This window comes from Felis catus, chromosome C1 (genome assembly GCF_018350175.1).
Source record: "Felis catus isolate Fca126 chromosome C1, F.catus_Fca126_mat1.0, whole genome shotgun sequence".
Lineage (NCBI taxonomy): Eukaryota > Metazoa > Chordata > Mammalia > Carnivora > Felidae > Felis > Felis catus.
Window position 1 is genome coordinate 117,423,160 of NC_058375.1, and position 24,063 is coordinate 117,447,222.

A 24,063-nucleotide genomic window follows, 5' to 3' on the forward strand; every position below is an offset into this window, starting at 1 on the left:
CTGTCTCAAAAAAATAAATAAACGTGAAAAAAAAATTAAAAAAAAAAGAAAGAAATGGATAAGATCCTAGAAACATATAATGTCCCAGAACTGAAGCAGGAAGAAACAGAGCATTTGAGCAAACTGTCTTTGGATGCTAGGTCATTGGGAGCTCCGTGCTCTCCCTGGAGACTACACATTGCCCTGCCGCCAGCTACATCGGCCCTCTCTCCACCCTCTCCCCTCCTCCCCCCTGCCCTCTCACACCCAGGGTGGGGTGGGACTTCCCCAAGCGGGACACTGTCCCAGCCTTCTGGGTGAGGCCTGGGTAACTCTGACAGGGCACTAGGTAGTAGGGCCCAGAAGCTCTGAATCTGGGCTGCCTTCCCTGAGAGCACCACATTCAAGGTCTTCTGAGTGAGGAAGTGACCATACCAGGACACCCAATGCGTGCACTTGCTCAGATAATCCTACTAACTATCCTGCACAGTCAGTGCCTCAGCCCCACTTTACAGATGCAGAAACTGAGGCTCTGAGAGGTCGTGTTATTGTGGTAGCACAAGTAGTTTTTTCCATTATCAGGTGTTGCCTTTTAAGGATGGCTAAAAAAAAAAAAAAAAGGCCAATCTCATATTTTGCTCCTTGGAGTAAGAAATATCTGTATTTCAGTCCATATAGCCAACTGGAAGCGTTTTGTGCAACCGTGACAGCTAAAAACAGAGATTTAACACCAAATTAGGTTCCACTTCACCTCAAGTACCAAAATTTTACTTTTCGAAATCAGTACAAATCAATTTCAGCTTGAGAAAGACATAACTTAGCCATTTACAATGTCGCTCATCTGCAGCTATCTTAGTTGTCCCAACCCAGCTCCTACCTGCTTTTTTTTCTGGCTTATTCCTGCTGTCTGAGGTGTTCCACGGCATGGAGAGAAAAACCAAAGGCTTTGCCTTGTAGTGGGGCCAAACAAGGTTTGTGTTTGTTTGTGACTAACCACATATATGACCTGGTTTCCCCTCCTGAGGGCAGAAGTGGGGGATCCAGGGCAGAGGAGAAAAGAGGGCTTGAGTGTAGGAGGGGCAGGAAGGAGGGCCAGAGGATGCCAGGTGGTAAGGAGGGATGTGAGGCTGGTCACAGGCTGGAAAAGATGGGAGAAAATTAAGAGACCCCTTGCTTTTTTTTTTTTTAAGTTTATTTATTTATATGAGAGAGAGAGAGAGAGAGAGAGAGAATGAGTGGGGGAAGGGCAGAGACAGAGGGAGACACAGAATCCAAAGCAGGCTCCAGGCTCTGAGCTGTCAGCACAGAGCCCGACGCGGGGCTTGAACTCACAGACCATGAGATCATGACCCGAGTGGAAGTCGGATACTTAACTGACTGAGCCACCCAGGCGCCCCTCTAATTTTTTTTAATGTTTATTTATTTTTGAGAGAGAGAGACAGAGAGACAGAGAGAGACAGAGGGTGAGCAAGGGAGGGGCAGAGAGAGAGAGGGAGACACAGAATCCGAAGGAGGTTCCAGGCTCTGTGCTGTTAGCACAGAGCCTGATGCGGGGCTCCAACTCACAAACCATGAGATCACGACCTGAGCCGAAGTCGGATGCTTCACCAACTGAGCCACCCAGGTGCTCTAAGAGGCCTCTTGCTTTAAATCTGCATGGAAAGTAATTAAGTTTGGCCAACTCTCGGGGCGCCTGGGTGGCACAGTCGGTTAAGCGTCCGACTTCAGCCAGGTCACGATCTTGCGGTCCGTGAGTTCGAGCCCCGCGTCAGGCTCTGGGCTGATGGCTCGGAGCCTGGAGCCTGCTTCCGATTCTGTGTCTCCCTCTCTCTCTGCCCCTCCCCCGTTCATGCTCTGTCTCTCTCTGTCCCAAAAATAAATAAACGTTGAAAAAAAAAAATTAAAAAAAAAAAAAGTTTGGCCAACTCTCTAATTAAAATTCCCAACTAGCAAAGCCCCCCATGGCCGGGCTCTGGAGATTCACGTAAAACACGGTGATGGTAATAAGTGTGTGGGCAGTGGGTTCAGAAGTGGTGTCCACTCAGCGCTGCCTGTTCGCAGACAGAAACATATTCTGCTTTCTCATCCCTCCCACTCAGCATCCTTAAAGCAAACCCCTTCCCCTTCCCCTCAAGAGCCCCCAAGGCGTGAAGGTCGGCATGAAGGTTGAAAAGTCAGGCTCATCCCACCTGTTCAGCCTGCGCAATACTGTGCACGCAGAGGGGGGTGCAGGGAGCTGGAGCAGGATCTCTGGATGTGCTAATTTATTCCTATCCCCCATCTCCAGCACGATCTGCCGACATATGAAAATGCACACACATTTCTCCATATGGGCATTTTAGTCGGTTTTTAAGATCCCAAATGCTGAAATACAGCGGGCTGTGGAAGCTCAGCTAAATGCTGAACAAAATGATTGCTTTGCTCTGCTGGCTGAAGGGTCCCCCTCCCGTGGCCGGGTGGCTCTGGTGGGTTAAAAGCTCCTCATTAGCGCGGGCGCGTGCAAACAGAGTTTAACACACTGAATCGGAATCTACTGGTTTTCGTCCACAAACTCCTAAATAGTAATTATGGGTTACTGTAGGGTGACAGCCCCGGGCTGTTAAGAGACTGCAGCCTGATAATCTTCCAGAGGTCTAGCCAGCAGCAGGACAGCAGCAAGAGGCCAGCTAGTGGATGCGTGCGTCCTAAGAGAGCGGCCTGCCTGGGGTGCCGTCCCTGGTCTACACAGCCCTCCTCCTGCCAGCCTACTGATGCCAGCTCCCCCCCCCCACCCACACACACACCACTAGGAACCATGCTCTCCCAGGATCCCCGGGGATCTCCCACCTGGACAGAGCCTGCAACAGGGTCTTAACGGGCTTCTCTCTCCCTCCCCACCAGCTCAAGAATTCTACTATGCAAACCTGACCACCCACACCCATTCACGGCCAAGGTCATGCTCCCAGGATGGGTACACAGCCCCTCCGGTCTCGGCTGCAGGTGACGCTCCAGCCCTTCCCGGGCTCGCCCTAATCCCAGATCCTTTGCCAATTCCCTCCTTTCTCTGTGAGTTCCTCCAGGCAGGGCAGTGTCCAGCTAAAAGCCTTTTGCCTAAGCCAAAGCCGGCCATGGGAAGGCACAGGGGCACACAGAAGCCATAAAAAGGGAAGTCCCTGCCTTTGATGGCCGAGGAACCAGATCTACCACGGGGGTCCGGGAGGTGACCTCTGGCAAGGCCCCCGGTGCAGTGCCAAACACACACCCAACGCCCCTCCATGCCGGCACCTGGGTGTGGGGAGGAAGGTGCCGAACGGCAGAAGACACCAGAAGCGGGAGCTCAGAGGGCTTCAAGCAGAAGAGATTCTGCAACCAGAAAAGTTAAACCAGGTCTGCTCTTTTCTTTTTGCTATAGGATATGCGTTTTAAAAATAAGTTTCACACCGTGTATACGACTCCATATTCTGCTTTTAGTTTTTTTGGCATTGCACTACGTCATGAAGTTTCTTCATAAATATCATTTTAGGGCACTCACGCTGTCTCGTCCCAGGGAGATTAATTTATTTAAACTCTCCCCTTTATTCAGCCAAGTCTTTAAACACTATAAAGTGACTTTACTACACCCATGATTCTGTTTATGCAGCATTCCTTAGTCTTAATTATTTGTATAAAGAGACGGTCTTCCTCCATTAGAGCCATTATTGGCCACAAAAAGGAACTAACACACTTGACTGTAATATCATAAGGGGAAAGGATTCTCTCTTTCCTTCTCATCCAGCCCCTGGCAGGAGGAGGCCACGGTGACTGTTTGTGGTTGAGGGAAGAACAAATAGGTGAGCGAGCGAGCCAGTGTGTAAGTGACCACTCCCCCAGTCTATTCGACTGAAGTTACAATTCGTTAATTCCCCATCAGAGACCCAGGCTCGGCCAGCCTATCACCGCATCCTCAACAGTCTCCCTAGATGTTGATACAGAAGGGTTCAAAAAACACAAATACCCTTTTCACGAGCAAATTCCAGTATCAAAACTGAAGCCACCGGTACAACGTCTTTGGACAACTGGCAGCATTTACGGAAGCTGACCACACGCGTACCTAGGATCCCGCGGGTTTACTCCTGGGTGGGGCCTCCGCAGAAATGGGCAGAAATGAGCACGTACGCTCACCAAGACTGTACGAGGATGTTCACAAGCAGCACAGAACAGCCCCCGAATGGGGAACGGCCCAAATGTTCATCGCCACTAAAACAGCTCATATGTTGTGCTATGTTCACAGAAAAGGAATATTCAACAAAGAATAAACAAACTACAACATGATGTAACACCACGAACGAATCTCCCAAACATAAGAAAGAAGCCAGGCACAAAAAGGACACATGCTGCGTGATTCCATTTCTCTAAGGACTGGCTGTCGGAGGTCAGGACCACGGCTGCCGCAGGGGTAGAGTCGGGGAGCAGACACGAGGGGCTCTGGGATGCTGGCTGTCTGTTCCTTGATTTGGGTGCTGGTTTACACGAGCGTGTTCACCAAGCTGCACACTTCCGATGTGTGTACTTTACTGTGTGCATGCTCTATTCTAATAGCTGTTGGAAGGATGCAGTCATTTTTAAACCTCATCAAAAAGAGTGTCCTTAAAGGATGTCTCAAGTGTCCGCATGTAGGCCCCTGGAGGAATCCACGAGCGATGTGGGATCTGTCCACCCGGTCTGCAGTGTGACCTCAGGAAGTTCAGACTGACATGGGATGGGCGAGAGGTCAGCCGGCCCCACTCAGGGCTGGCGGGGTTCGGGAGCAGAGCCTCCCTCTCTGATGGTCACACTGTCGGGGCTGGGTCATGCCTTGGGCAGATGTACACCCAGGGCCAAGGCCCAGCCCGTCCCAGGCCACATGCCCAGGCCTCGCCAGGCCTCCTCAGACCTCTTGCTCCCGACACACCACTGCCCACTGTGTGAGCGACAGGTCCAGGTTCCGTGGGGCCTGAAGCCTGTGCGATTTGGGCGGGGACTCTTTAATGGATCTGCAATTAAGCAGAAGGCCGTGGAAGGGGCTATGCACACAGGGCCCCGAAGCACAGCCTCTGCTGAGGGGGTCTACACTGGCCAGGACGCCAGCTGCCTGTCCCCGACACTGGCCCACCCCAGAATGACCTCAGGGGCTTTCCAGAGCCTGCTTCAGCTGGGGCCATCAGTGTCATTCCCTACGGGCCAGCCAGGCGGTCACCCACAGGCCCCACAGAGAAAGGTCATTCCCGAGACGGTACCCGCTCTGCCATCTGACCTGCCTGCATCCCTCCTCCACCTCTCTCTCCCCAGCCAGCTCCAAAGCCTCAGAAGACAAGCCCTGCCCGTGCACCTGTCACCCCCACTCATTGCTCTGCTGAACACTTCAAACCACAGGAAGGGACGTTCCTTCTCACACTTCTGACTAGATGTGATCTCACCGGTCGCTGTAGCAGGAGTGTACCAGGGAGCTTCAGGGGGAGGCGTGGCTGTTTGATCAAGGCTTTGTTCTGTGAGCCCCTCAGGTCAGAGCGCGCCCAGCAAGACACTAGGGACGGCACAGGGAGCCATCCTGGGTAACTTCCAGAAGGAAGCACAGCCCTGAATCCTCACCTGCCCCTTCACAAAGCATTATTGCCTCTGACGGTTTCCCTGCCTTCTCCTCCCAGCTTGCCACTAAGCAGTCTGTTTGATCTGCGCGTGCTCCTTCTTTTGAATATCTAATTTGAGTGAATCGCAACAATCTGAAAACAGGGAGTGGGGAGGGAATTAAGTTTGAGCAATTACTGTGTGCAGGTACCATTTTTTTTTTCCATGTCTGGGCAAAGGCAACGTGTTGTAAAGAGTTAACAGCTTTTGGGGCGCCTGGGTGGCTCAGTCGGTTGCGCGTCCGACTTCAGCTCAGGTCATGATCTCACGGTCCGTGAGTTCGAGCCCCACGTCGGGCTCTGTGCTGACAGCTCAGAGCCTGGAGCCTGCTTCCGATGCTGTGTCTCCCTCTCTCTGGCCCTCCTCCGCTCACACTCTGTCTCACTCTCTCTCTCAAAAATAAATAAACATTTAAAAAAAATTAAAAAAAAAAAGAGTTAACAGCTTTGGAGCTAGGTGGAGCTCGGATGGACCCTGGCAAGGCTCCCCTCACTTTCCCATCTGTAGAATGAGAATAACAGTACCACCTAGCCTTATTTTAAGGAAGAGATAACAGACACAAAGAGCCTGACACAGCAAGGACCCAATAAAAGCTGGCTGTTATTTTCATAAGCTTCTGTACGTTTCACTGCACAAGTAACAGCCATACGCTAATAGCTGTGTTCTGTTCATGCTTCACTTACCAACGTCTCTTAGCGATCATCCTGCGTCAGAACGAATAGACCGAATTCACTTTTACCGGCTGCGTGTTATTCCTCAAGATGGAAATGCCAAAGTTTGCTTAACCATTTCTGGATTGTTTGGGTTGTTTCCAATTCTTTGTTGTTCTGAACAATGCTACAAGGGACCTTTCCACCCATGCCTCACTGGACACGTGCGCAACTGTTCCTCCAGGACAGATCCCGAGAAGGGAAACTGCTGGGTCTCAGGGGGTTCTAAATTTGTCTCACACGCTGTCAAGTGCCCTCTAGAAGGAACGCACGGCTGACACTCCCCCGGCAACCGAGGAGAGGGTCCACTTCTACCCATCCTGCCCTTCGTTAAACTTCTAAGTCTTTGCCAATTTGATGACTACTCCCTAGATACTAAGAAGGTTGAGGGGCTTCTTCCTTATGCTTAACTTACATTTCCTTATGTTTATCTTCTACTAATTAACCTATTTGTTACTTATTTTTTTAAAAACTGGGCACTCTCTTCCTTTGTTTTGTCAAGGATTCTGTCCTTCCGTTGTGTCACATATGTGAGACATGATGCCACTCCCAGTCTGTTACTTGTCTGAACGTTGTTCACGCATCTTTTCCGTACGAAAGGTTACAGTTTTACTGATGGCTGCAGTCTACTTTGGGATGTAGCAAAAATCAGCGGGAACAGAGACTGAGAGAGACACAGTTGGATCGGGGCGGGGGGTGGGTGATGTTAACGGCAAAATCAGGGGCTGGGAATTTCCACGTAAAATTTCTTCAGCTCTGTTCAATGTTTGAAGAGTTCTGTAACAAAAAGCTCAGAAGAAAAGTATGCAATCCCGATATAGTCGAGCGTGTCCATCTATGGCTTTCCCATTCTGTGTCTTGCTTAGGGATTCCCATGGCAGCCGGAGGGCGGGGATGAATGAAGGAGTTCACTCTCCTAAGTTGGATTTTTTCTTAATCCGTTCTAGAAGCATTTTCAATTGGCTTTGATAACGCCTATGAAGTATGGATTTAAATTTCTGCTGGGTGGCTCAGTCGGTTGAGCGGCCGACTTCGGCTCAGGTCACGATCTCGCGCTCTGTGAGTTCGAGCCCCACGTCGGGCCCCTGTGCTGACAGCTCAGAGCCCGGAGCCTGTTTCAGATTCTGTGTCTCCCTCTCTCTGACCCTCCCCCGTTCATGCTCTGTCTCTCTCTGTCTCAAAAATAAATAAACGTTAAAAAAATTTTTTTTAATTTCTGTTCCCTATAACCTATTACTTTAATACTACCTATAGGACAGTGAAAAACAAACTAAATTCCCAGTTGTACTTTTACCTATTTCTGGACTTATCATTCTGATCCAATGCCTGGCTGTAATCACTCTATAACATGCTTTAACGTTTGGTAGGGCAGGCCTCCCACCCTCACCACCGCCCCCTCCCCCCCGACCCCGCATCACCGTCTTCTTTTGCAAAGCGGTCTTGGCCCTTTGGCGTTATTTTCTCTTCCACGTGAATTTTACAATCAGCATGGAGAATTCCATTAGAATCCTCCTGGGATGTGGAGCGTGACTGATGGCACAGAACTGATAGGTAATAACACTCATACGATCGTGAGGAAAGGGGATGGCATCTGCAGAGGGCCTGAGCCACGACAAGCAGTCAATAAACAGGAGCGGCTATTATTACTGTAGTTGTTGCTATAAGCGGGGAGAGGGTTGCTGGGGACACGCTGCACCCACCCCGTCTCTTCTGGCCCCAGGAAACATTCCCTCTCGAAAACTGTTCTTAGATTGCTTCCGAGCCCATCCCCTTTTCTGCACGGGCCATGGCCCCACGAAAAGAACTTTGGTTCTTTTAGGTCCTTCCCCATGTATCCTCCCTCCAAGCGAGCAGCCCTTCTCACACCCAGGCCAAGACGTCCAGCCCAAAAGTCCTTCCTCAAGCTTTCCCTCTAGACGCGGTCCACTTCTCCAGGCTCCCGAGTCCACACGGGGCCTGCTAGGGGCCCAGGACCAGCTTGGAGATACTGACTCAGCCTCTACCCTGCTCACACACCGTCGGCTGACAAGGCGCGGCCCATCCCTGTGCCCAGGTCCCAGCTTGGGAGGGAGCTCGCGTGCACAAAGTCAGCCCCCATGCCAGGCACGGGCACCAGCTGCGCTTTACCCAGCACGGACCCCAGGCCCCCACCAAGTCTCATAGGACCCGCAGTGGTGGGCGTCACCTGGAGGAGGAGACGGGCTCCGAGAGGAGAGAGCATCAGGACAAAAGTGGGGAAGCTAGGACCCAAAGCCAGGTCTTGCCTGACATCCCTCAGCCCCATTCCTCCTAGGGAGGACTGGCCCTGGGACCAACAAATATCCCTAAGAAAGACACACCCCCCCCTCCCCGGCCGGGACAGACCGGCACAGGGGCCTCAGGCCCTAGGCTGGGGTGTCTCCGAGCACCCCTCCCATTCCTTTTTCTTCGCAAGGACAGCAGCTGCCACAGCGTGCAGCTGTTGACAAACTAGTCAGCACGCTGCCGAGGCGTCTTTCCAAGCTGCCTGCATCCTCCTGAGCAGAGAGATACCTCATTAGCGTGCTATATTTCAGCCTCGAGAAAACAATGCATGCCAAGAGACCATAAACAACAAGTACAAATGCTACAGGTCATGGATGATAGATGCCGCCCGCAGACGTTCTACGTGGGCCCTGCTTACACAGACGGGAGTGAGGCCCGCTTCCGGGCACATCTGTCTTTCCCCAAACGCTGACGCAGGAAGAAGCCAAGCACAGTCTGTGCTCCACATGCACACGGGGGCCCCGGCTCCCTGCCCCCCACCATTAGCCTTCTCTCCTGACGGGTGAGCTATACTCTCCTCTGACGACGTTCAGTATCTCCAGCCTCTCGCTCTTCCACTCTGGCTACTGGTTCTTTCGTTTATTATCATAACTTTTTTTCCCCCCCACCGCTTGCTACAGGTCCAGGAATTTTTCTCTTTGAAAAAATAAAGTTTCAAAACACGCCAGCCAATTTCTGAAAAGAGCTGGCCGGCCAGTGGAGAAAGCAGGCCAAAGCCAAGGCAAACGGGCTGTCGCACAGAGCTACTGAGCCTCACAGACTGGGCTCTGTTGACCTGAGGGGCGGTTCTGGAAAGGAGGCACCGAGGGTTGAATGCGGTCACTCTGGCCCTCTGGAGGCCGGCTGGGATGGTGGCCGGTGGCCCGGAGCCCTCTGGAGTGGGGACAGACAGGCAGGAGCTGAGGGCTTCTTTTCAGGGTCTGCAGGCGGTGGGCTGCACAGGATGGCTTAGTGCTTCTTTGGTTGGAAAAGCCTCCAGACAGAGAGGTCTACGGGACCCAGGCAAGGTGCTGGGGCAGCTGAGGACCCCAGGCGGTCTCCCGAAAAGTGACTGTGAGGAGACATGAAGGTGTTCGCAGTGGTCACATGCTCTGCAAACAACCGAGATTTTACATCCCATTTTCCAGTGATGGGGAGGGAGGTGCAAGGGTACAGTCCCCCTGGGCAGGGGTGTGGTCAGATGAGGGGCCCCGTGAGCCTTGACACTGGAGGGCTGCTCACAGCCCAGCCAGCCGCAGGCATGTCAAAAAAAAAAAACACCCTGCAGGCCATTAAAAAGGGGGCCAAAATGTAGTCTGGGGACCCCTGAAGATCCCTGAGACCCTTTCAGGAGATCCACAAAGTCAAAACTATCTTTATGCTAAGATGTTATTTGGACAGTGCCGGTTTCCAGAGGCTACCATGGAACAGATCAAATGCTGGAAAGATAAGAGATTGCTACCTTCATTAGGCAAGACAGTAAAGAGGTGTGTAAAATTGGAGACCAATGCCACTCTTTAATGTTTTTGTTGTTTGGGAAAATATTTTTCACAACATGTTATGGGTTATTTTCAGTAACATGAAATGGGCTTATTACTATTATTTTCAAATAAATTTAAAATATTTAAATTTCTCAGTTTTAATTTCTAAATATCAGTAAATCCACATCAACGGATATAAACTCCCCGCCCTCCTGAAAAACTCTTTTGGAGTTTTCAACACGTATCTTTTTAAGTTTATTTATTTATTTTTGAGTGAGAGAGAGAGACTGGGACGGCGGGGGGGGGGGCGGGGGGAGACAGTGAATCCCAAGCAGGCTCTATGCTGTCAGCACAGAGCCCGGTGTAGGGCTCAAACTCACGAACCGTGAGATCATGACCTGAACCGAAGTCGGACGCTTAACCGACCGAGCCACCCAGGCGCCTCGGAGGTTTCAATAATTTTTAAGAATGGAAAGGGGTCCTGAGACCAAGAGGTTTGAGGATTGCAACTTTACAAGAACTTGAATGGCAAGGGGTTTTGAGGGGGCAGGATGCATCGGTGGGTGAATGAAGTAACAAATACAATACAATCTCATTTTGTAAAAAGGGACGTGGGCCTTTGCGTGTAATATATGGGCACAGAAGACTTGCCAGCACCTGTTCCAGAAAGTTACCGCTAGCTTTTTCTGGGTGATGTTTCTTGTCTGTCATTCACGTAGACTGCTACTGCAATCAAATGAAGTGCATAATTGATGTTTAAAGTTTAGTCTATCATGTTCTGAAAAGCCCACTGAGTCGTCTTTGAACAAGTACCCCTTCTGAGCCCTTACTTTGGGCCAGGCGCTGTGCTGAATGTTTCAGGGACGTAGGTTTATTTAATCCCAACGATAGCTGTGGATGATCAGCCTTGCTTTACGGATGAGAAACTGAAGGTCAGGGCAAGGCTTAGCATCTTGCCCACGGTCATGCAGACAGCAGGTGACACAGAACCAGGACTCCAGTCTGGGCCAGTCGGTCACCAGAAGCCTGGGCTCCTGACCACTGGGCTAGGTGGCTTTCCCTGCAGGTCCTGGGGCTCCGGGAATGGCAAAGTGCCAGAGCCTGCACCTGGGGTCCCTTGGCATCAACAGCCTGTCATGGCTGAACCTGCCATGTGGACTTCACCTCCGGTGGGCAAGGACCCAACTCTCTTACATGCACCCTGCAGCCCCTGTGTCTACCCCTGGACTGAGCAGGTGACTAATGGACAGGACCAGGCAGCCACAGCGCCTCAGCAGGGACCTGTCGTTGTGCCCGGCCCCTGGGGGAGCTGCGTCTGCTGTAGGCTGGCTTACTCCAGCCACCACTCTCTCTTCGGGGCGCTCACCCCAGATCAGAACACAGACCGGGCCTCCGTGGTCATAGCTGAAGGGTTGACTCTGAGCATAGGTCTCTACCCTCACCTCCCTGACCACAGATGTGGGCATAGAGGAGGTCGAGGGGGATGGAATGATGGACTCAGGTCATGCACGGCCTCCTCCAGCCGTCGGTCTGCCCGCCGATGACAACCTGGCACACTGACAAACTTTGTGCTCCCCTCCCTGCTTGCACAGGAGGTTCCCTGGCTCCTCTGCCTCTGGCACTGGGCGATGCTGTCTGCCTGTGCTCACCCTGGAAGGCCCGGAACCCTCCGTTGCTTCCTGAACCGGTGTGCTTGCAGTGGGAGTTGAGAAACATAATAAATGGGCCCAGCCCCGTGTGCAGCACCTAATTTGCAATAATATTGAAGTCTCCAACAATAACTCATTTACTCTTATAATAAATATATAAAAAAAGACAAATTGCTACATTGAACATGCATTTTCTTCACCGCAAGTAGCTGCTACCCCAGGGAGAAAGCCCTGTGCTGCTAACTAATAGTAAATCCTTTGGAAAATCATGTGTCATAATGATGGACAACCAGGGAAGGGGTATTAAATAGATTTAGAGGTTAGCTACTCTAACAAGAACAAAAGACGTCCTTTGCAAACCTGCACCTATAAGAGCACAGATCAACCTCTGATTAGCACTCACCTTCTGACAGCCCAGGTGCAGAAAAGGAAAGAAAAGTTTCTGTCCTGGGCGGGTGTGGCTGGCTGGGTGTCAGCACAGAGGCACTGGGCAGAAGGAGCGTGGGGGACGCCTGGGCGTGTGCGGGCTCCAGGAGCAGGGCTCTCCAGCTCTGCCAGGATCCCTAGAGGGAAAGCCTCACCTCCATTTCCTTCAGAGAAGAAGCCAGCCCATTCTATGCATCCAGGAAGCAAAATCTCAGGGAGCACCCATAAGGCCCAGCTTAGTGCAGACGTGGGATATGCAAGGAGGACGCTATCTCTGGGAAGAGAGCCTTGACCTTGGGGTAAGGCTCTGATGGGCAAGCCCTGGGAGCACCAGCCAGCCTTGGCTGTGGATGCTAGGCAGGGAACACTTCCTGCAGGAGCTGAGCTAGTGTTAAAGCCCAGTGGCCCGGGCCTGAAGGACGGAGCTGGGGAAAAAACTGCCTGGTTCTCCCGTTAGTTCGGGACTAGTATGGCCATGAGTCATTCTTTCCAGTCTGTTTCTCCAAGTTCCATGATTTGCCTTCCTCAATTTGGGAATCCTAGTCTCAAGGACGGGGTTGACAGCTGTGTCTCAAACCCCCAAGCAGTCCCTTCCCGCTGTCTGCCGTTCTCTGTATGAGTCTCTGGTGTGACAGAGGAGGAAGGTGACCATCAAGTAGGTTGTAGGACTTGCGGAAAATGCCCAGGCTCTGGGGCTCCAGGAGCTGGGGATGGCCCTCGGGCAGGAGCGGGGTCTAGAGCCGGCACATGGCATAGCCACTTGGAGGAATCACGGCCGAGTCACCTCGGCAGTACTTGGAGGGGCAGAGGCACAATCTCACCACAGGCGTCCAGGGCCGCCGACCCACACCCTGCCCCCCAACGACAAGCTGGCACTCAGCTGACAGTGGGGTGAGTCAAAGTCACCTATAAAGTTCAAGTTCTGGTACAACACGAATCTCCCTACAAACCCCCCGGGGGCCAGGGGCCCGCGGCCCGCTCTGGTCCTGTGAGACCCGAGCCAAGTTGCTCCCAACCACAGAACTCAGTTTCCTCACCTGCAGAATGGGGGAGTAGCTCGGACACTATGCACCATCCCTACAGTTCTCACCACTGGGTTTGCTCACTCGGTCAACGAATACGAGTAATCTACAGCCCTGAAATACCCCATAGAGACAGAGGCGAGTCCACGAAAACAGAAAACAGTGTTGCAAACCTCGTGCTTTCCTTCAGAGCGTGAACCTCTCCAGGCACCAACAAGCATGTGCGGGTTCTGCAAACCCACCTTTGCCGACACGCACAGGCGCCACTCGCACTGTTGTGATAGACTTTGCTTAAAACTCCGTATTACGTAGTCTTAGCCCAACACACTTACACGTTTTAGGATTTGGAAATTTCCCCCAAAAACCTTAGAAAGAGAAACAAACTACTAAACCAAGCGAAGAAAGCCGGGGGGTGGGGGAGGGGGCGGGGGGGGGGTGTACTGCAGTCTGGAGCACAGGAGGGGATGTCCTTTCACCTCTGAAAATAGGCTCGCTTACATTTCCTTCCTTCCTTAGCTGCTCCGTTCCTCTGACTTCAAAATACAAATACAGATTTGATTTCACGGCGCTTTATGCTTCTGGGATTGCCAAAGTGTTCCTCCGCTGGCTTCCAGCATCTCACTTCTGGAAACCTTTCTATAGTTTCAGCAACACTGCCTGATGATTGATGACTATTTTGTGAGTGCTATCAGTTTACTATTTTAACCAATATATCATAAATCAGGAAGAGGGATGCTGGGTCCAAATGGAGAGTGTAGCTTTCACTCATTACCTGGGAGGATTATAGCCATTTCATAAAATCCATTATCTAGGGAAAGGATCCTATTGGCGGGGGCCAGCAAAATTCATTTCATGCTTCAAAAGTTTGTGATGGGGCTGGCTAGAAAAAAAAAAAAACTAAATTGTTTGGAAGGTGGGGATCATGATTTGTTTAAAAACCACAAATGGCCAAGACTGAGCTGTGTCCATTATACCCAAATGGCACTTCGTACTCAAATGCTGAGGCACCGTCAGTCCCAGGGCCCAGCCCCCTGACCACAGCCGTCCCAAGTCTCACCAACAGCCTGACAGAGCAGGAAGTGCTGCTCCCTCCCTGTCCCCACTCCAGTCCAGGCCAGGGTCATCTCTTCTAGGCCCGGTCGTGGTCCCCTCCATGGCCTCCAGTCCTGTCTCAACATGGCGGCTAGAGGGGTTTTCCTATACTACCACCTGGTCGTGTCCTTCCTGCTGCTCCGAGGATGCCTACGACATCAGGTGGCCCGTCTCCTTGCCCCTCACCAGTCCTGGGGTCGTGACTTCTCTCCCCCACGCCCCCCACCTCCAGAGGATGCCCACACCCTGCTTCCTCTGTCAGGAATGGCTTCTCCTCCAGAATCCAGGGGAGGGCCCTCCCAGCTGACAGCTGCTGTTGCCCTATGATCTACTACTTGAGGGTTTCCAGCCATTTCTCCTTTAGCACGGTCACTCTGATTTGATTTGTGGTCGCTGTCCCCGTTTCCCCAAGGCAGCCACCAGGAAGGCCTTACCTCCTGACCTAACTTTGTTTCCAACTGGTGAAAGGAAAATACCAATGTCTGAGGAACCAGTCCCGCCAAGGCAGGGGGTTGAGGGGGGCCTCCCTCCCTGCCTGTCCTTCTCCTGAGGTACTGTTTGTCTAGCCAGGTAGCAGTTTACAAGGCCTTAGGGGCAGCACCACCCCACTGGGACAAGTCCCCTCGCTTTTAGAGCCCCAGGGGTCCCCTGAAGGCCAGGCCAAGCAAGGGCTTCTGGGAAGCCCAAAGAAGGAAGAATCTAAAAGAGGTTTTACAAAAAGGGCAGGAGGAAAGAGGAGGGATGATGAAGAAAAGTGTCTTCCAGATTTTGCCAAGTCTCTAGAACATTCTTTTTGAGTATGACTTTGTTTCCTTCTCTCCTGAAAGCAACGTTCCCCCAATTCATTCCTCATGTGAAAACAGCACCTTCCCCAGGGAAGCTCAGATTTAACACACACGTGTTCCTCAGAGCTGAGGCTCCGCAGACAATAAAGATTCTTGTCTTCGAGTCCTCCTGGCTGCTAAGACCACCGGGAATTGAGGCGGTGTAGACTGAGCTCTCAGAAGCTGGGCTTTGCCATGTTTCAGAAGAAACTCGCAGTTCAAAGTTCTGGCTGGCACCCCAAGAGTTTGAGGGGCCAGGAGTAGTGCGTCTGTCGGGAGCGGGGAGCAGGGGAAGACAACGCTTGTGGCCAAGGATGTGAATCCTCTCACCGCCCGCCCCCCCCTCCAGCCCCATCAGTCCCCATCCGGCAGCCTGAGTCACTTAACTTTCCTCCAGTTCTGTCCTTAGGGTCCGGGGTCCTCCCCTCCCTCCTCCCCTGCCCTCCCTGCTGTGACCACCAGCTCCCTTCCCCACCGCGCACCGCCCCTCCCTCCCTCCCTCCCAGACGAGCCCCTGCCTCTGGAGCTGCAAACTTGGAGCGCAGCGGACTCGGACTCAGGGAAGGCGCGGGGAGCAGAAAGCGCAGGCCAGGCCTGTGCAGACAAGCGCGGCTGCCTCCTCATTTCCACTTGAAGCGTGGCAGGAAAGCTACCTTTCTCCTTCAACTTACCCTGCGTGGCCGGGAGGGAGGAGGGACCCCGCCTGATGGGGCGGCAGTGCTGGGAGGGCACCGGTCTGGAGGCCGCCGAGAGCCGTGGGATGGAGCGGCGGGAGGGAACATCAAGTGGCCGCCGGGAGGGAGGGGGCGGGCGGGAGGTGGGGCCGCATGAATCATTTATGACCGGGCGGCGGAGGGTTTAGGAAACGCTCTCTCCCTCGCTCACTAATGTAAAGGCTGGGGATCTGGCTGCGGCTGCTGGGCAGTAAACCTTCTTGCTGGGAGAAGTGGCCCACCTGCTTGTCCTCCAGGGTAGGGGCTGTCCCGGGGAGAGGGTCCAAAGCCTGGGTAACCGTGGTGCCCCGAGCTCCCAGCTCTGCAGCCCCAAAAGAGGGCCAGGGTGGGACCTTAGGGACATCTGGACCTGAGGGCCTGCTGGGTAAGATGGGGAAATTGAGGCCCACAGGGGGGAGGGTGACCTGTACAAGGTACACAGTGAGGCTGTGAAAAAGACATAACTGCCCCCCCCCTTCACAGCCCCTCCCCACTATCTCCTGCCTCTTCTGGAAGATTACCTGGTTCCCTCTGCAGGGAGCAGAGTCCCCGCAAGCAGGGTGGCCCCTCACACGCAGGGGTCACAAGAGGACCTGACTCCATCCCCAACAAGCTGACAGGACACTAGTTGAGTTTCAGTCTTCTGAATGTGGAATCTTTTTCGGGCTGCGGAAAACCACTCCCCACCCTTCCTTTCCCTTTCACAGGAAGGGGGGACATGGCAAGCCCCCTGGGCAGGAGTTGCCATCACACAGAAGGTTGGAGCCTTCGCTGCTCGCTTTGCAGGGTGGGGGGTTCACCAGGTGAGGTCCGCCAGGAGCCCTCGTCCTGCTCAGTCTCCACCCTCCCGCCTCCACCCCCACTTGCCAGGTGCTGAGCCAGGAGGATAGTGTATTTTCCGCCAAAGGAGCAAGAGGGATACTGGGGTGGGGAGGGGTCAATATCATTGTCACCTTTACCACTCTCCACCCCCAGTGACATTCTGTACCCTTTTTCCCATTTGGTCTCAAGGCGTGGAGAATAGAATAGAATATGGAAGCAGACGTGCATTAGGTCCCCAAAAGGGAGGTTCTGCCTTAAGTCATGGAATTAACATAAGTATAAGATGCTTGAGCTCTAACCGGGCACAGAAAGGGAGGGGGGAAGGCCTGACCTGGAGGAGGAACGAGCCACCCCCTTCCCATGCCCTGACCCACCCTGGCCCCTGGCGCTCCAAGCCCTCCCACACACACCTTCAGGAGCACAGTCTGAGGCCCTGAAAGCAAGACTGGTCTCTTACAGAGGGGGTGGAGCCTAGGGGACCCACTCCTAAGCCAGGAAGCAGCCCAGGCCTCCATGGCTTCCCTCCTTTTTCGGATGCACTGGTGCCTCCCTCCCTCGGCATAAGGAACAAGGAGTCATCAAAGTCCAGGCAGTTCTGCCCTCGGGCACAGGGTGTCAGGCTGGACTCAGCCCCCCTGCCCCTCGGCTCTCCCCTTCCTTTGAAGAGGGGTGCTGGGTCTAGGGAGAGGGTCCGACCTGTCTGCGCACACCGAGAGCGTCTGGCACAGAGCACAGGGCCAGGCCCCCTGCCTAGCAGGATCTGGGTCCCCTGGATCCCAGCGTGTGAACCCCACGCACTTCCTCTGAGCTGAGTCAAGGCTGCTTCCTGCGGAGGGCAAGCTGGGGAGGAGATGGCCAAACCAGACGCTACTTGGGGAGTTGCAAAGGGGTCAGAGGTTTGTTTCAGTCGATTACACAAAGAGCTCATCCCCAAACCTCTTAAGTCAGCAAAACTAAAAAGCAGACCCCTTCTTGGGTGGTACTGCCTCGGATGGCACCACAAAGCCCACAAAAGGAAAACAAGGGAAGTGACCCAAACTTTGCCTCAGTCTCAGGGGAGCGAAGGGCCCAGGGAGGCTGGAGGCTGGCGGAACAGCGCCTCTGTCCCTGTCCTGAGGGAACCCGTGCCCAGAGTGCACACTTCCCTCTTGGTGTTGAGGGCACCGTGGAATCGTGACCCTTCCAACAGGAGTCAGGCGGCAATTGTGTGGGTGGGGGCAGGGGGTCACATGGAGACAGTTAGGAACCGGCCTAGCAGCTCTTTGCATGCGCATCCAGTGAGATTCCTCTCGGGTTAGGGCATGTGGCCATTCTGGAGCCTCCAAAAGTAGTACCATTACACCTTCTAGAAGCTTCTAGGCATTCTAGAAGCTCAGGCTGCATTTATCCAGCCCTCCCCATCTCCCAGCACCCACTCCTGATATGACTCACAGAGGCAAGTGAGGGTGGCCTGAAGGGGCAGAATCCCCGACATCATCAACCTTCCCCTCAGGGCTTCCGTTCCGGGCCCAGAGGGGGGGGGGTATCACTGACACGGAGGAGGCTGCTTTCGGGGCCCCACAACCATCTCCAGAGACACTCCTTCCCAAGGTGTGTGCTCCTTTCATGCAGGCCTTCCTCACGCAGCCATGACTCTGAGCTCGTTCTCCTTGGCCAGGTTTGGGGGCGTTTAAACAAATCCCATCTGTGACTTACGAGTGCCCCAGAGGGAGCAAAAGCCATGCTGTGTTAATGCCTGCCACAAGGAAGGGAACGTGGAGACACCCCCAGGCAACCTACCTGTCACCTCTGTCTCAGATATGCAGACACTCAGCGGTCTGCACAGAGCAGGACTCACAGGCCCAGAGGGTCATTTCAAACTGCCCGAGGGAGCCCATAACAGAAACAGCAAAAGTGGGAGGCACAGCCTGGCAGCGAAACCAGCCTCCCTCTGTGCTCTCTCCAGGCGGGTGCAACCTCCCAGAGTCACATTCCCCAGAAGTGGCCTCCCCACCTCCCTCCTGTGTGTGCAGGCCCCGCAGCGGCCTCGAGGCTCCTCGACGGACCTCCTGTCTCCACTCTACCCTCAGAGAGCCTCCTCTGACAGGTTCTCACCCCGACACCAGCTCTCCACACCCTAGAACCTGGGCTCACCAAAATCTCGTACATGATGTCCAAATCCAGCTACTAGCCACAAATATCTACCCGTTTCTTCCGTCACCCCCCATATACAGGTCATTTTGTTGCCCGACTGGCCTCTACATTCACCCTAAGATGCCTGCAGGCCCACACCCTCCCCCCTGCCCTTGGCCCCTCTTCGGGCCTTCCTGGCTGGGCCACCCTGGCCTCACTCTACTGTGGCTTATTTGTGCCTTAGAAGAACGTGGCCTTCATTTTATTCTGAATACAGGCAGTTCCCGCTTATAAATGAGCTGTGTTCTCAACGTTCCGCATTTTGTAAGCCGAAGATTTGAAACTCAAGTGTTTCTTCTAAATAACGTACTAAATAATGTATCGTGGGTAGGTTTCCAGGTTAACGTGCAGCCGCCGAGGTGACCCATCATGTGGCTAGAATACGGCATGTTTGCAGTTAAAACCTCTATTTTGAAACTACAGCGCTTAGGAGTTAAGCAGACTGAAAGCCAGCAAGCGTTCGATTAAAACAGAACGAAGACTGGTGTGTTACTCATGTTGAGTCCCGGTGGTTGGAGCGAAGCAGAAAGTCATCGTAAAAGCAGGGCTGGCTTGTGTATACTCTTGGGGTTGGGGGAGGGGAGGGCACGGATGGGCAGATGGTCCTGGCCGGAGCCTAAGTGGGTTGGGGGTACAGCGGGGGAGCAGGTGCCTGCCAGAGAAGTATCTGTGATAGCTCTTCTCACGGGGACTCAAAGCAAACCTGGGACTTCCGGGTCGTCCAGTGGCCCCTCTCAACACACCAATGGGCATACTGTCTTCTCACTGGCCTGCTGACCTCATGCACGAAGACCCCTCACCAATAATAAGGCCATGTCGTGAGCGGTCTAAGCCAAGTCCTCCAACAGCCCAGCCACAGCAAAGGCTGCACGTAGAGCTCCAATCACTTTGCAGCCTGAAGAAGCAGGTAACTGTGAGCACCGATGAAAACCAAAGCTCACGCCGGGAGCCGACAGCCAGCCCCCCAGGGCTGCTTCCGGAAGCCCTCTCTCGCACAGGCAGCTGAGGGGGCCCGGAAGGCCTCCCTTTCCACTGCGTAGGGATGGATGGGAGACCGGGGCTGCCACCAGAGAGCACAAACACAATTTACCTTCTCAGCTCTAAGACGGCCGGAGCCTGCTGCCCTCTCTGAGCCGGGGCCCTCAACACTTGATCCGGATTGTTAAAACCCCCTCATTCATCACAGTCAGCACAGACACCCGTAAAGCAATGATGAGCCAGACAGCCTGCGTCTCCTCAAAGACCTGAGAACAGGGCCTTGGCCCACCTGCCCACCTGCACGCTAAGTGCTCACAGCAGACCCATCCCTGCTGCAAAGGGATTCCAGCGCTTTCCAGCGCTCGCACCTCCGGCCAGTCGAGCCCCGGGGAGAGACAGAGACAGAGGCAGCCGGGCAGACGCTGCTCAGGACGTTTACAAACAAGGAAACAAGAGTGTTGAAATCACACGGCCAGCTTGGTGGCAAGACAGACACGAGCCTGGACTGCCAGGAGGTCCTGGAGAGCGAGGACTGCTGTGTGTGTAGCACGTGGCCTGGCACCCAGCGGCTCACTGGCAGAGTGGCAGGTGAATCGCGTCCCTCTGTGAGGAGGCATCTCCTGTGTGGGCATTTGCTCCTTCCACGAACATTTAGTAGACGCCTTTGGGGCCAGAGCTCATTCTAGGTCTCCTGCTCCCTCTGTGGCTCCCCTCTCATGTAGAGTCGTGGACTCGGGGGACCTGGTTTCCCCGGGCTCACGCTGCAAGGCACAGGTAAGCAAGAGGCTCTGAAGAGCCAAAGAAAAGGGCGGAGGTGTTGGAGAGAATCGGGAAAAGTGACCATAGGAAACTCCCCAAGTGCCGTGGCCCCTGAGCTAAGGGACCATCTGGCCCTGGGGACGGCTTCCCTTTGCCATCACAAGCAAGTCACTGCAGGCTTGCCTGCCCAAGGCGGGCACCTTTTGTGACTTGTTCCCTTTGGGGAGAAAGAGGCAGAAAAAAACTTGCACACGGGGCCACGTCACCCCTTCCGTGGCGGCTGCGCATCTCCGTGTTCCTCCTCCCCATCTGGGGTGGCTCGCCCCTTAGATGTATAATGAATCAGGCAGTCGCTCATTAATAAAAAATGACAAGCGATCATCTCATTGAAATCCATCGAGCTGCCAGAGCCTGCAGACACAATCCCTGCCTCGCTCTCCGATTCCTCTGTGGGCCGGCGGTAATGAGTCTGTGGGGTGCACGGGCCAGCGAGTGGCGCTTACCGTGCAGGCAGGCAAGCCACCTTTCTGCGGTGGGCGGCCCAGGGCCCGCAGCTTAGTGCCTTTTCATCTGCATTAACAAAGGAGCTCAGCTCGGCGGGGCCCCAGTTCCCCCCAAGTCAGTAAGGTAGGGGTGTCACCAGGCTGCCGAAAGCTAATCCTGCCCTTGCATCCAAAATCCACTGCATCATGTACCCAAGGGGGCCTGAGACCCAGCCAGACTTGGAGACTAAGCCATTTGGATGTTTTTTTTTTTTTGTCTTAAAAAGCAAGGGAGTGAGCAAAAGCACTTGACAGGATGGATGGTACAGGGTGGTTGGTCCCCAGCCCTAGGTCTGGCACCAAGACGCCCTCCTCAGCTCCTTTCACCGGGAGCTGAATCACAGGGAAGCCAGGCCCTGGTCAAGGGAAACACCACCTCCAGGAAGCCTCCCAGGATGCTCCCACAGGCCTGCCAGTGCATTCGTTGTTTTATGCTTACTTTAGCATTTACTACATATGGGGCCCTATGTCCACTGTGCTGTTTTACAATGTTGGAGGCTGGTAGCCTTGACCGCAGACAGCCCTGGGATGGCATTCAGGCTCTGCCCCTCACAGGCTATGTGGCCTCAGGGATATCAGGGACCTGAGTTGTCTCATTTGTACAATGGGTGATGAAGCCTCTTGTGTAGAGAAGATGAAATGAGGCCACGTATTCAGAGCCTGAACCCATCACCCCATTATTGTACCATGAATGACAGCTGTCATTGCTGTAGGCACAGGTCTTGAGGCTCCTGGACCGTAAGGGCCAAGTGGTCTAGCCCTTGGCCTTGCTTGAGTCAATTACACCAGGATCACCGCTGCTGTGTGCCTCCCGCACGTGGGGGTTGCATCTGGGGCCATAATAATGAATCAGCTCCAACTGTCACGACCATCCTGGGAGGCAGGTACGGTTACCCCTACAGGACTAGAAGCAGGGTAATTCGCCCAGGGCCTCAGGGAGCTGGGTCATGGAGCCTGACTCCGTCCTTACTGCCACGTGTCTCACACTACCGCTGTCCTTCCACTACTCTGGAGCCCTCCATGACTCCCTAGTAACAATGCAGCCGGGCCCAGGCTCCAGGATGAGCCCTGCTTGCACATACCCTTCTCGCAAGACCTTCTTCCAAGACCAACGGGTTACACCCGGGCCCCTCGCACATCTTTTGACACACTAGCTGCCTGAAATGCCCACCCCGGGGCCTTCCACATCCATCCTTGGCCACTCCTCCTTCAAAACCGGCCACCCGTCCAAAGTGCCCCGTGACCCCTCCCGGTCATGGTGACTATTGCTGAGGTCCACTCCCAGAATCCTGACAGTGGGCTGAGTCCCAGGGGAGCCCTCCGAGCTTGTATAAATAACAGTGACAGCTGCCGGAACAGAGGCAGCTCCAGGGCCTGGGCCGGGGGCTTTTGTGAATCTCAGGACCCATGATGAAGGCAGGGCAGGGAGGATGCGCCCCACGGTGCAGGCTGAGCAAGACGGGATGTGAAGTGCCAACATTCACGCAGCTCTTTGGCGGCCCTGGGAGCAAAACCATGCCTTGGAGCATCTTGTGGCGTTGAAGGAGACAGAAATGCCCGCCAACGGTTGACCGCGCCAGCCTCACGCTCACCTGTGAATCAGGAGGTAAATCTGGACGCCGCCCTGGCCCACTGCCATTGCCTCCCGCCTGGAGGACTTTAACAACACCGCCCCCCCCCACCCCGCCCTCTCGTGCTCACCAGTCTATTCTCTGCACCACCCTTGGCCACCATGATGAGCAGACAGGGCGGGGCGAGGCTCACGTTGCTGTATGTGCTCTGGGACTGTTAGCACGTGTCCTAGGAAGTATGTACAAGTTTTCAGTAACAAAAAGGGGGATAATCTGCAGGGTTGTTGTGAGGCTTAGCTGCCTTACTCATCACTCATTCATTCATCCAACACGGCTTCCGGCTCTTGTTTCAGGAAACAGCCCGTTTCTATGAGAGGGGAAGGGGCACCAGAGGGTTCTGGTGCCAATGGCATGCAAGACGAAGGAGGGATACAGCAGAGAGGGCTCTGGACCCCCAGGCTTCGGCTTTTGCAAGCAACTCACAGTATGACCTCAGGGTGCGCCCCCCCCCCCCCCCCGCCCCCGGGCCTGAATGGCTCACCTTTAAAAAGGACAAAGGTTCCTTCCATCTCTGATGTTGCCAGATATTTGGGAGGACCCAGGGGGAGAGTCCCAGAAAATAGCAAGTAACCCGGGAGGCCTAGCCCCAGGCACCCTACTTTGGAAGACTGATGAAGAACGCCCTTGTAATGAAGCTATTAGCCAGGGTATCTTGGGGCACAGAGAGGCCACGCCCCACTCTGCTATGCCTTGGCAGAGCCTGGCACAAGCCCAAGCCTCGTGCGGAGGCAGAGCCAGGGCAGGAATGCTCCAGTCCTGCCTGAGCCTGGAACACGCCAGGAAACGGCCCATTGCAAAACCCGGGCCTCAGGAGGTGGAGTCTGCACTACATTAAGAAACACTTTCCAAATGAGATAATTATTTAATAGGTAATAAATGGAGTCAGGGAGGGGGCAGAGGGAATTCAGTCCCTGGCACTGCATGCCTTCCCCGGAGCTGAGCCTCTTACCCTCCCCTCCTAATGCCTTTTCAGCCAAGCTCACCTCCACCCCTTGCCGGCTACTGAGAACCAACCCATTGGCCACTGGGCTGCACAGAGGGCCCACAGCAAAGTGCCAGGCTGAATCCAAGCTGCCCTGTCCTCCGACAACTCAACGGCTCGTCTCTTCCCCGTCCTGCCCTAGGGACTACAGGCTCCAATAGGGAAGACAGCAGAATTCAACAAGACAAAGGTGGGGCCAGGAGAGGGCAATAGTCACAAAACTCAGAGACCACCCATTGCTGGCCCTGAAGTCTTGTCTCCTCAGAAAGCTTCATCTAGCCCTGCTTATTTCGACTCAACAAAGTGGAGGTGGGGGTGGGGGAGGCAAATCTATGGACATGGGAGAGGAAGGAACAACCACATGCCAGGGACCATG

At 54.0% G+C, this 24,063-nt stretch overlaps 1 protein-coding gene across 5 annotated transcripts in view; it reads right to left on the reverse strand.

Annotated features, from left to right (window-relative positions):
- GLI2 (GLI family zinc finger 2) overlaps nt 1-24,063 on the reverse strand; it is a 259,507-nt gene that overhangs the window by 106,263 nt on the left and 129,181 nt on the right. Inside the window, exon 1 of one of the 5 annotated variants that reach the window (XM_045033637.1) lies at nt 15,760-15,867. The exons of the other annotated variants lie outside the window; for them this stretch is intronic. The gene's annotated coding sequence lies outside the window, so the exon portion shown is untranslated. Of the gene's footprint in view, nt 1-15,759; nt 15,868-24,063 lie in introns of those variants that run through there. 5 annotated transcript variants of the gene reach the window in all.